Source organism: Brachyhypopomus gauderio, chromosome 21, assembly GCF_052324685.1.
Source record: "Brachyhypopomus gauderio isolate BG-103 chromosome 21, BGAUD_0.2, whole genome shotgun sequence".
NCBI classification, from domain to species: domain Eukaryota; kingdom Metazoa; phylum Chordata; class Actinopteri; order Gymnotiformes; family Hypopomidae; genus Brachyhypopomus; species Brachyhypopomus gauderio.
In genome coordinates, this window is record NC_135231.1 from 6,943,352 (window position 1) to 6,956,363 (window position 13,012).

Consider the following 13,012-nt stretch of genomic DNA (forward strand, 5'->3'; position numbering starts at 1 on the left):
CCATGGTGGCCCATCAAGCAGCTTTAACTTTATTTGTGGCCCGGCTCCTCCTTCAAGTTGTGCATCCCTGATTCAGATGAACCAAAGTTTGCTACAAATAGATTCAGTTGGCATCAAGTTGTAGCTACAGTATTGGTTGACAGTCTCATATATAGTCTCGTATATGTATATAAATAGAGTGTGTGTCACGGTGACAGCTCCGCACCCCTCCTTGTGGGTGTGTCACTACGTCGTCTGCATGCCGTTATGTCCATGTATGTAGTTCCGTGGGTGTGGATCGTCTGTGAGCGTGTTCTCACCTGTGCCTTGTCTCGAGATCATGAGGGTATGTGTTAATCACCTACAGTATATAATGTGATATAATGTCATCAGCTCCAGGTGATATACACTGATGACATTTCAACGTTAGTTCTAGAAAACAATGAGAGTCAAGTATGAAAAACAGGGATCTAGAGCATACTAATTATTATGTAATATTCAATGCTGTACACAAACTTATTATGCTGTAGATATTAAATTTAAAGCCATATTTCATGTTTTAAATTATACATAACAAAATATACCCTGGATCTGTTCTTTATCTGTTTGGTGACATTGATTGGAAAGATAAGAATATCTGAATATTTATCAAAGATAAATGTATCAGTTAATGCATGCATTTCGCACTGTATGCATATTTATGCTTCAGGATTCTAAAATTATACACAAACTAAAGAAGGTCTCAAACTCTGATACTATTTCAGTGTCAGTGTGAGATGACAAGGAGAAATATTATGAAAAACAAGGATCCAGACACATAAAGAAAAGATCTATGAAGCGTCCAGTGTTTATAACAGGGACGGATCTACGGGTGGGCCTGATTGGCAGCCGGGCCCACCTAATCACAAGCTCAGAATACAGTTTTCCGTATGAAAATTAATGAAAATAAACTATAATTGCTGCAGGATGGTGCCTAGCGCACGAGTCATTTAATGACCATACACCCCGCCCACCCCCATCAACAAATTACGTTCGCCAAACCACGCCCCCCCCCAACAACAACTTTCGTTCGTGCTTGCCCACCCCAATTACACTTAGGCTCGTCCAAAAACTGCCGGCTGCATGCGCCACTGGTTTATAATGTATTACATTATACCCTAGATCAATATCTGCATTCATTAACATTTACATTATATAAGAATTAGACATGTAGGAGGCATCTTAACAGTACTGCCAGATCACTTTGATAAAATGATCAGTAATTATGTAACGGAGGAAGTGAGGCGGCAGGAGACGAAGGCTGCATATCATACTCTTTATTATCAATACTCAACGCAAAAGAGAAACAGTGCCTGTGTTCGAAATAGACTACTACATACTGGATACTGCATACTGGACTCAGTATATACTGGATACTGCATACTGGACCTCATAGTAGTATGCAGTACAGTTTCCAGTATGCGACAAAAGCAAAGCACACTACGGGGTCACGTGAACGTAGCGTTGCATTATGGGATGCAGTACACCACGAAGATAGCTCTGTTCACGTACTGGAATATTTTGCGGAAGTAGTAGGTCATCCGGGTATGTTTCGCGTACTGGAAATTTTCATTTTGGTCACATACTGCATACGACATACTGATTTGGGGCTCGATCAGTACGCCAGTAGTATGTAGTAGGCTATTTCGAACACAGCCAGAATTAGTATAGGCTGCAAAGCAGTAAAACAGAGCTCTTATATGACACCAAGTCCTGGTACTGACGCCAGCAAGACGACAGGGAGAGACCAAGTCCAGTGATGAGAGGCTTAGTCTCCATACAATGTGCAGCACTGGACTGCACGACCTGTGGGCTTAAAAAGGTGGCAAACATAACAGGCTACAGGTGTTAATACTGCATGATTGGGACCTGGGGAGTGGTTTGGCGCTCGAAGGCGTGTGCCGTGTGTGTGCGTGTGGACACACACGCCCTCTGGTGGCGGCCCGGCCTCCCCACCGACAAATTAACACTTTAACTTCATTTGAAACAGTTTCCATGATGTATATCTTATTCCTTACCTTGGGACAAAATCATGGAGATGATCACCAGTTTTACTTCATCATTGGTGGAAATATGTAACCTAAGGGGTGTGGCCAAATCAGCACTGTAAAACTCAGGGATAATAGACCTTAAGCTGTGATTCAGATAGAGGCAGTATGTGTGTGTGTGGGACAGGTGGGAGGAGTGTGTGTATGTGGTTGGGTACATGCTACTGCAATCCCAGTGTTTTTATATCCAGATGGAGACCTTTTCAGTGTATGATTATATACCCTATTAAACACCATATTTCCTTGGAGCACATCAGTGTCTGTTCAGGTGGTGTAAATTCAGCAATTGTAGTCATATTGCAAAGCTCTCACCTATAAATACAGTGAGAATTATCTAAATATTCAATAACTCTAATTATTGTTATCTATATAGCAGTTGTGGTGCACCAGCCCCCCCCCCCCCCCCCAGCCAGAGGGAGAAGCCTATTCTGTAACATGATTGAAAATCACTGTGAATATGAATGCCTGACGTAATCCACACAAATCCACCCTTTGAAACCTCGTTTATGGACTGTGATCGGGATGGGTTACAACACAGAGGACCTGTCCAGACTGGGACGAAACCCCAGAACCCCAGAGGGGACATAGCATTCTGACCCACTACACTGATTGTTAACTGACAAGTTAAAACAAGTGTGTTCAACGAAAATGCTTGCACTGTTGAGAGACACCTGGTCACATACCTGAATGTGTCAGATGCAATGAAGGCATTACTGGCTTGAAAGGAAACAAACAGATTTGTGCATTTATGAGAATAATGATTAATTGGTCAGTAGTTCTGCATAGATCACTATGAATTTTCTATTAATCAAATGCATACACTCCAACTGTAACCACTCAGAACTTTGACTACAGGCGTAACATGTCAGAAGTATATGATCTATTGGGAATGTGATGAAATCAGGAGATACAACTGATCTAAGGGGACCATTTTCTAGGTGTGTTTATGGAATTGTCTTTGTAGAAGCATGTAATCAAGATACAAAATGCAGGTTAAATATGTAAACATCAAATAAAATGTCCATATTTATATCACACGTCAGTGATTAGCATGTGGCTCCGGCAGGCAAATCTAACTAAAGAGAGGGACCTGAAGGTGACCACAGTCATGAGGGCTCACTGACCCACTGCTTTCCACCCAAGTCATTATCACAACTAGAGTGATCACATGACATGGCTGGATGACAGCATCAACATCTCAGATTACCAGAAGATTCAATGACTGGGGGCCCCTGAGCTCCACACCTTCATATGTAGTACATTATCTGAAGGCTTGATTAAATAGGTGAGTAGGTCTAGATTTAAAGATTGGAACTATGTCTGAATCTCGGATTGAAGCTGGACGACTTTTCCATAACTGAGGGGCTCTAAAGGAGAAAGCTCTGGCTCCAACTGTAGTGTTGCTCATTTTAGGAACTAAGAGAAAACCCTGTATTTTAAGAGCACAGCAGGCAAGATGATTTATACTAGTTATAGTACAATAGTTGTTTTATAGTATAGTAGTAGTTCACTAAGATATTGTGGAGCAAGACTATTTAACGCTTTATAAGTTAATGGAAGAATTAAAAAATCAATTCAATATTTAACCAGGAGCCAGTGCAACACCGGGAGAGCAGGACTAACCACATTTTCTGATGAGTTAGGACTCTGGCTGCAGCATTTTCTATGAGTTGGGAGTTTCTTTTTGATTTGTTATGCCACATTTTGAAAAGACATGCCAAGATATCAAAATAATAGGTATTTTATTCTTCTTATGTTGGTGCCAATCACACAGATTCTCTACTGGGCATCGCAGGAGCCTGGAGAATGAAAACGTCCCTACACCAGGAATGTTCACTGAAAATAGGAATAAATAAAATTAGTTTTCTGTGACCACAGAGTAAAGCTCTTGCTCTACTACTGCATATCTTACATACTGTATAAGTTTACATTAAATACATATAATTTCTATTGTAATGTAGGTGTCTCTCACATGCATTAGATCTTCTCCTGCTTGAATTCAGCATTGATGGAGCTCCCGGACATGCTTCTGTACTCGCCATACTCCACCTTACTGTGGGAACCTGTGGTGATGGTCAGCTTGACTGGGACCTTCACATCCACCTCCTTCCTCACCACATTCACTGTGAGCTTGGTGTGGGGAGGGATCTTGGCTGGCAGCGTCACTCAGACTCCGTTCTCCTCTTTTCTAGTGTTGCTTATTCCCTTCTCCACGGTGAAAGTATTAATCAGTGAGAGGCTTCTTTCTGCCTTCATTACACCCACATTTTGATCCCACACTGATGCTTGAATCATTTGTGAAGGTGTCAGTGTCAGAGACAGACTCCTCATATAATCGATGCAGCTCAGTGGAGAAGGTTTGCTCATGATCTGTATCATTCTGACCAGACAGGACATCAATGACAACAGATTTCACCTTTTCCTGCTTCTGGCCCCAAAGGACCTCTGGTGTTATAATGGATCTTCCCGGTAGAAGAGGGCGCACGTGAGAGACCTTGTCGTTGAATCTGCCATAGTTAGGCATATCACAAAAGGCTCTGGCCACAATCATAGTGCCACATCTTTCTGAATGCTGATAAAGGACCCATACTCCTCTCTGCACCTTGTGAGAAGAAGCTGTGTCGTTGAAATAGCTGTAGCCCAGGTTTGTCTCACAGGTCAGGATGATGCTCTTGCCACTGTACTCAGCGTGTTCATACAGAGTGATCTGAGGATTTGTCTGTTGTATTCTTCTTCGTAGACACACCGGGAGCCGCTGAAATTGATGTCTTTGTACGTCACCCATGGATTACCGATCACATTTAAAGAGGAAATGTTAAAATTGTGAACAACTAAGTTGGGAACATTGGAGGTAAATTCTTTGCTGAGACACTGAAAGTTAATAAGCTCATGGACAATGATCTTGTTCATTGTGTCCAGCCCAGTGTCTGTCCCTGAAGATGTTGTATGACGAGTGAGGCTCTGGAAAAAGAGCAGGACTCATTCTACATACAGTCATGGCCAAAAGTTTTGAGAATGACACAAATATTATATTTTCACATGATCTGCTGCCCTCTGGTTGTTATGTGTGTTTGTCAGATGTTTTTATCACATACAGAAATATAATTGCAATCATATTATAAGTAACAAAAGCTTTTATTGACAGTTAGAATGAGTTAATGCAGCAAGTCAATATTTGCAGTGTTGACCCTTCTTCTTCAGGACCTCTGAAATTCTCCGTGGCATGCTCTCAATCATCTTCTGGACCAAATCCTGAATGATAGCAGTCCATTCTTGCACAATCAATGCTTGCATTTTGTCAGAATGTGTAGGTTTTTGTTTGTCCACCTGTCTCTTGATGATTGACCACAAGTTCTCAATGGGATTAAGATCTGGGGAGTTTCCAGGCCATGGACCCAAAATCTCTATGTTTTGTTCCCTGAGCCATTTAGTGATCACCTTTGCTTTATGGCAAGGTGCTCCATCATGCTGGAAAAGGCATTGTTGATCACCAAACTGCTCTTGGATGGTTGGGAGAAGTTGCTCTCCGAAGACATTCTGGTACCATTCTTTATTCATGGCTGTGTTTTTAGGCAAGACTGTGAGAGACCCGATTCCCTTGGCCGAGAAGCAACCCCACACATGAATGGTTTCAGGATGCTTTACAGTTGGCATGAGACAAGACTGGTGGTAGCGCTCACCTCGTATTCTCCGAACAAGCTGTTTTCCAGATGTCCCAAACAATCGAAAAGAGGATTCATCAGAGAAAATGACTTTACCCCAGTCCTCAGCAGTCCCTGTACCTTTTGCAGAATATCAGTCTGTCCCTGATGTTTTTTCTGGAGAGAAGTGGCTTCTTTGCTGCCCTCCTTGCTCCAAGAGTCTCCGCCTCACAGTGTGTGCAGATGCACTCACACCTGCCTGCTGCCATTCCTGAGCAAGCTCTGCACTGCTGGTAGCCCGATCCCACAGCTGAAACACTTTTAAGAGACGGTCCTGGTGCTTGCTGGTCTTTCATGGGCGCCCTGGAGCTTTTTTGGTAACAATGGAACCTCTCTCCTTGAGATTCTTGATGATGCGATAGATTGTTGACTGAGGTGCGATTAGTGATGTCAAACTCAAAACGCAAAATCGAAGTGAATCAATTCATTTGAATCAGTGTTCCGAAACACTGTTTCGAAGTCTGTATCAAAAGGGGAAAGTCACGTGACTTGTTCCAAAAATGGGTTTTGTTACGTCACGCAGTTTCGAAACGTTTCAAATCTTTACACGCGTTTTAGTCTGCACTTAAGTTCAAGCAGCTGGTCTGAGATCAGAATGTTTACTAATTACTTGTAATCAGTTGTGATTACAACTGATTACTTGTAATGTTTAATAAATAAAGGATTACACAAGCATTTCCCTACCTTGCAAAGTAAAATTTATAATGTCAGCTATATCAATTCACTGACTAACAGTCTATCATGAAAAATACATCTTAATGACATCATTAAAACAACCCTGTTTTCATGACTAAAATTTATTTAGGAACACAATATGCTATGGGGGAATATTTCATGTCATTTTTCATTAAAAAACACATTACTTCTGTTTCCGTTAAGAAGTTGTGGATTTAGGCTCTGGTTGCCCACTAGATGTCACTGTGGCGTGTGATGATTTGAACGTTTCAATGAAAATGAAAATGAAAAGTGCCATATTTTGTCAATTGTGATTTTTACACCCCAATCGAAATTTGTCCTCCACATTTAACCCATCTGTGCAGTCAACACACACACACACACACACACTAGTGATTACTAGGGGGCTGTGGATCACACGTGCCCAGAGCGGTGGGCAGCCCTAGCGCGGCGCCCGGGGAGCAGTTGGGGTTAGGTGCCTTGCTCGAGGGCACCTCAGTCATGGCCTGTCTGGGAATCGAACCCATGACCCTCCGGTCACAAGACCAGTTCCCTAACCGCCAGGGCATGACTGTCCCAGAGCGTGAACGCAGTCCCCCACTACCAGAAATTATGCAGTCGAGATTCCTGCATTTTGGGAATTCACAAGGGTCAGCACAGCCTGAGTGCAATGGCTGAGCCTCACCTTGGGCGAACCACCTCCCTGATCATGGTCTCACCCCTGCCAGGTAAGTTCACAAGATCTAATCATTTTCCGAATCAATTGGTTCATTTGATTCAATCTCCCAAAAGCACCACTTTTGCCATCACTAGGTACAATATTTCTAGCTGCGATACTCTTCCCTGTTAGGCAATTTTTGTGCAATGCAATGATTCCTGCACGTGTTTCTTTAGAGATAACCATGGTTAACAGAAGAGAAACAATAATGCCAAGCACTTGCCTCATTTTAAAGTGTCCAGTGGTGTCATTTAATCATGACAGATTGATCTCCAGCCCTGTTCTCATCAACACCCACACCTGTGTTAATGGAGCAATCACTGAAACGATGTTAGCTGGTCCTTTTAAGGCAGGGCTGCAGTGAAGTTGAAATGTGTTTTGGGGGATAAAGTACATTTTCTAGGCAAATATTGACTTAGCAATTAATTGCTGTTAAGCTCATCATTCTTTATAACATTCTGGAGTATATGCAAATTGCCATTATAAAAACTGAAGCAGTAGACTTTATAAAAATTAATATGTGTATCATTTGTTAGGCTACGTGTATGTAGTGTCTGTGTTTGTATCATCTTGTGCTCCTCCTTGATGTGAAGTCCGGAACATCGGACATTACCCCACTTCACCCGTCAGACCATCACCATCTATTCTTTTCTTTCTCCCTCCCTGCCATTTCCACTCACACTTCCCCCGTACATTCTTCTTACTTTCAACCAAATTTGCCCTCCATCGATCCCTCAACCTTTGTTGCCACTATTTTGTCCTCCCTTCATCAGAACTGTCTGCCTTCTCTCTCACTGGACACAATTACAGATACTTTCCTCTCTACGCTCTGTTCATCCAGTGGGGAACCGTCAGGGCCCTCTACGCTCTCTCAGAGGGCCTAAAGTATTCTTAAAACATAAATATATATAATTTATCCAATTTTATTTTATCTACTTACAGTTTGACAATCGACATCTAAACAATTACAAAAATATAAGCAAATAAGTTATTCACCCGTGTCTATTCAATCTGTGTTGGAAGGTGAGGGGTTAAGTGGAAGCCTGTGAGCCTGTGTCTCCCCCTATCAGGACTGTGATGCCCGCTGTTCGTTTACAGAGGGCCTGGCAGTTATAATTCAGCGCAATACCAGTTTCAAATGACAGAAAATTGACCAATCATATCTTCCCTCTTAGTGGGCGAGCTTAACTGTATGATAATTTTCCGCCCGCTGTGGCGACGCTAGCTGTCATTAGCGTACCACCGCTAGCTAGTTTCGATTCATTCCTTTGATGCACTCGTGCGCGTTGTTTACATATTCCACTTCCGAGGAACACGGACCGGGGAACTTTTGTCATCTTCTTTGAAGAGAAGATTGCAGCAGTTCGTCAGTCCTTCTTCCCAATTCCCAACCTTCCTACTAGTACCTCTAACCCAACACTCAACTCCTTGGCTTCTTTCTCCCCTCTCTCCTCAGACAAGACACATCAACTTCTGACTTCCAGCAATCCTAATACATGCCCACTGGATCCAATTCCTTTCACTCTCTTCCAGAATATGTCAAGAGATCTCCTTCCATTCATCTCATCAACAACTCCTTAGTTTCGGGTCATGTACCTACCGTTCAAGATGGCGAGGGTGGTACCAATCGTGAAAAAAGCACTTGATACCTCAGACATGAACAACTACAGACTCTGGAGCGAGCTCTGGAGCGAGCAGTCTATGACCAATTATCTCTCTTCCTCACCCAGAACCAACTCCATGGCTTCAAACGGGCACACTCAACAGAAACTGCCCTCAAAGCAGTGACCGAAAAGCTCCATGCTGCCAAGGCTAACAAGCTATCATCATTTTTAATTCTTCTAGATCTTTCTGCAGCCTTTGACACGTTCAACCACAACATCCTCCTCTCTGTTCTTTCTAGCGTCTGTGTGACTGGCTCTGCTTGGAAATGGTTCCAGTCATATCTTGAAGACCGTTCCTATCAGGTAACATGGAGAGGATTCACATCCTATCAATGTAACCTTTCCACTGGAGTCCCCCAAGGCTCAATCCTAGGCCCTCTTCTCTTCTCTTTATATACTTGTTCCCTTGGTGACATTAATTTGTCTAATGATTTCTCTTATCATTGCTATGCTGATGACACCCGGCTAATTCTTTCCTTCCCTCATTCTGACACCCAGGTTTCTAGGCGTATCTCAGCATGCTTGGCAGATATTGCTTGATGGATGACTGCTCACCACTTGAAGCTCAACCCTAGCAAAACTGAGCTTCTGTACATTCCAGGAACCCCAAACCCACACAACAACCTCACAGTTTCCTTTGAGAACACCTTGTTAACATCATCAGAAACTGCTCGAAGCCTGGATGTAACGTTGGACAACCAGTTGTCCTTCTCAACACATGTTTCAAAACTGACCAGATCCTGAACAGATTTCTCCTCTGCAACATACGGAGAATACGACTCTTTCTTTCACAGGAACCTACTCAACTGCTTGTGTAATCTCTAGTCATCTCAAAGCTGGACTACTGCAATTCCCTACTTGCAGGTCTTCCTCTACGGGTCATCAGACCTCTACAACTAATTCAGAATGCTGCAGCATGACTGGTCTTCAATCTTCCCAAGTTCTCACATGTGACTCCTCTGCTATGCTCCATGTTTAAAATCTCATGGAAGACAAAGCTCCAGACTATTTTCCATCCTGGCTCCAAGATGGTGGAACGATCTTCCCTTAGCTGCTCGGACTGCAGAGTCTATTGCTATCTTCAAGCGTAGACTGAAGACTCACCTGTTTGTTGAGTTCTTATCAGAGCACTACCTCAGCAGATAGCACTTGCCATCGTCTGTCTATGGTTATTTGTGCTTCTTGGCAAACGTTTAACTTGCAAAACACTACGTAATGACATTGACTCCTGTAGTTTAGTAGTAGTCTGACTAGTCTGGTATCTTGATTTCTGGCCTATCCATACAGTTACTTAGGATGAATTCTGTGATCAGATGCAAAGCACTTTGTAAGTGGCTCTGGATAAGAGCGTCTGCTAAAATTCCGTAAATGTACGTCTGTTGAGTGTCAAACTTTGTTAGATGTTGTTTTAACACACTGTGAGCATGTTCTGTCAAGACAAATAAACGTAGCCTATTTGAATACCCCTCATCCTCGTATACTCGACTCCCTCGCACACGTTTGTGACGCCGGGACAGAAGCAGCAAGAGGCAGAGGCTGAGCTTGACTGACTTTATTATCCATTATAATAGAACTTAAATACTTGGCAGGACAAACACAATAAGATCAAAGAAGAAAATGAAAGTAACAAAGTCAACGGAATGCAGCAGTCCAAAGTGCAGAACAGCTCTTCTCAGAAATGATGCGAGTGTGCAGGCTGAATGCGCAGCATTGGACAGCACGTGATCTTTGGGAAGATATACACCCTGAACCTGATTAAGTGACAGGTGTTAGTATTCGGGTGATTGTGATGGAAGAGGTGTCCGGGAATGAGAGGGTGTGCTCTGTGATGTTGTGGGCAGCCCCGTCGACAGGGGGGGACAACCGGGTCTGTTGTCCCGGGCCCCAGCGCCAGGGGGGCCCATCAAAGAGCCCAGCAATTTATTTTTATTTAAAGTCTATAGTTTTAAATAATCTTGAAATATTTCATTACTATAAATTTCTGTACTCAAAATATGAATGAAACATGAAACTTTCTTGTCCCGGGCCCCAGCAAGACTGTCAACGGGCCTGGTTGTGGGCATGCGTGTGAGAGAAGGAGTGCGTGTGCGTGGCCTCTGGTGGCGTCCTGGCTGACCCACCGTGACAACGTTACAGTTTGGTCGATATTGATCTAAATTTTACCTTAGGAGAAACCTTTGAAGCTTTTCATCCACACCCACAATCAGAATTAGAGAAAATAATTTCATCATTAAATTGTACTACCTGCACTCTAAATTCGGTTCCCTCAAAATTATTAAAAGAGGTATTACCAGTTGTGACTGAACCTCTTCTAACAGTAGTTAACTCATCCATTACAATAGGTCACATGCCCAAATCCTGTAAATTAGCGGTTATTAAACCTCTGACTGTACTATCTAATTATAGACCCACTTCGAACATATAATTTATATCCAAGATCATAGAAAAAACTGAAGCCCAGCAATTATGTTTATATATGCATATGAATCACATATTTGAAAAGTTCCAATCTAAATTTAGGCCCCACCACAGAACTGAAACACAGCCCTAGTTAAAGTAACAAATGATCTCCTTGCCTCAGATCAAGGCTATCTATTAGTGCTTCTTGATCTTAGTGCAGCTTTCGACACAATAGATCACAGGATCCTGCTAGAATGGTTAGAAAGCTGGGTTGGAATCTCAGGCACAGCCCTTTCATGGTTTTACTCTTACTTACTTAACTAATCGCTATCAGTTTGTAGAGCTCAGTATTATTTCTTCCAAATATACAAAAGTGAAATATGGGGTCCTGCAAGGGTCCATCTTAGGACCACTATTATTTACATTATATATGCTACCATTGGGCATAGTTATAAACAAACATGGTGTCAACTTTCACTGCTATGTAGATGACACTCAACTTTATATATCAGCCAAACCTGATGACAACGTAAATTGTTACCGGGGGAGTATAAAATGGACATGAATTAAGTATTATATTGCGATTGATCGATCGCCAGTGGTTGGCGCCAGAGCGAACTAGTAACTCATTGAATCATAGATATGGATCAGAGGTAAATAAATTTGATTTTTTTTTTCGGAGTGAGAAATCAGATGTGGGGCGTGTGAGCGTGTGAAGGCAGTCACATGCGTGTGTCTCACGCTCAATGCGTGACAGTTGGCAACCCTGCTGCCACACTCCAGAAATGTTTATAATTTCATCTGTCCCGCATATGACCTCTACCCGAGGAACACTGAGATGAGGAGAGATGAGCCTTTCCCGAGATCCATCCTGGGCCAACCACCTCCTGCCTAACCAGATAGATGAAGGATCATCCCATTGCCCTGACTAACCAGTGTGGATGAAGGATAAACCCACTACTCTGGGCCCTCTCACCGCCCTGAATTCTCCTCTGCTATGACTAACATTACTAACCATCAAGACGTTTGGTACTGAACAGGAATTACATAAAGAACTCATGTATAACAATACCAACCATCAAGACAGTTGGTACTGAACAGGAATTACATAAAGAACTCATGTATATAAATACACACCAAAAGATGGACTTTATTTATCCCTCACATCTTTTCTTTGTTTTTCTCTCTTTAAGTTGTTGTCATGGTGACCGGCGTCAGCTAGATGAGGATGGGTCCGCCCCCCCTGAATCTTGGTTCCTCTCAAGGTTTCTTCCTCATGCTCTTAAGGAGTTTTTCCTTTCCACTGTCGCCTTTGGCTTGCTCACTGGGGGCTTGGATTTGGACACTTGTAAAGCTGCTTTGTGACACCATGTATAGTTTGTGTAAAAAGCGCTATATAAATAACATTTGATTGATTGATTGATTGGTCATCGCCTAAACTGCATAATACAGGTTTTTGAAGAGTAACGTTGTGGGAGAGAAAAAAGTGAATAAAAACTAATAAAACCCTAATAATAAACCCTAATAATAAAATCCCTAAATATGTTAGAACTACAAATGAACTCTTAACAAATGAACAACTTCTGTTGACTTTGAAATAGTCAGTCACTTCTCAAAATAACTTCATGACTTTAATGATTTGTATAAATTATTTTTACGTAAATTACATAAATGGGTTTTTTGCAGTGCTGTTAAATGTTAGCATAAGAGAACTGGAACTGATATTCTATGTTCATCCCTCCTCCTTTATCCGGGCTTGATGTTTAGCTTTTCACAAAGAGGCGCACA

General features: G+C 42.3%; 1 non-coding gene and 1 pseudogene across 1 annotated transcript; both read right to left on the reverse strand.

Annotated features, from left to right (window-relative positions):
- Positions 1-4,043: 4,043 nt before the first annotated feature.
- LOC143484705 (epidermal differentiation-specific protein pseudogene) lies at positions 4,044-4,976 on the reverse strand (annotated as a pseudogene).
- A 2,043-nt stretch (positions 4,977-7,019) lies between these two features.
- Positions 7,020-7,178, reverse strand: LOC143485321 (U1 spliceosomal RNA). Its single transcript, XR_013122841.1, has one exon. It is a non-coding gene; the product is annotated as a U1 spliceosomal RNA (small nuclear RNA).
- Positions 7,179-13,012: the final 5,834 nt, after the last annotated feature.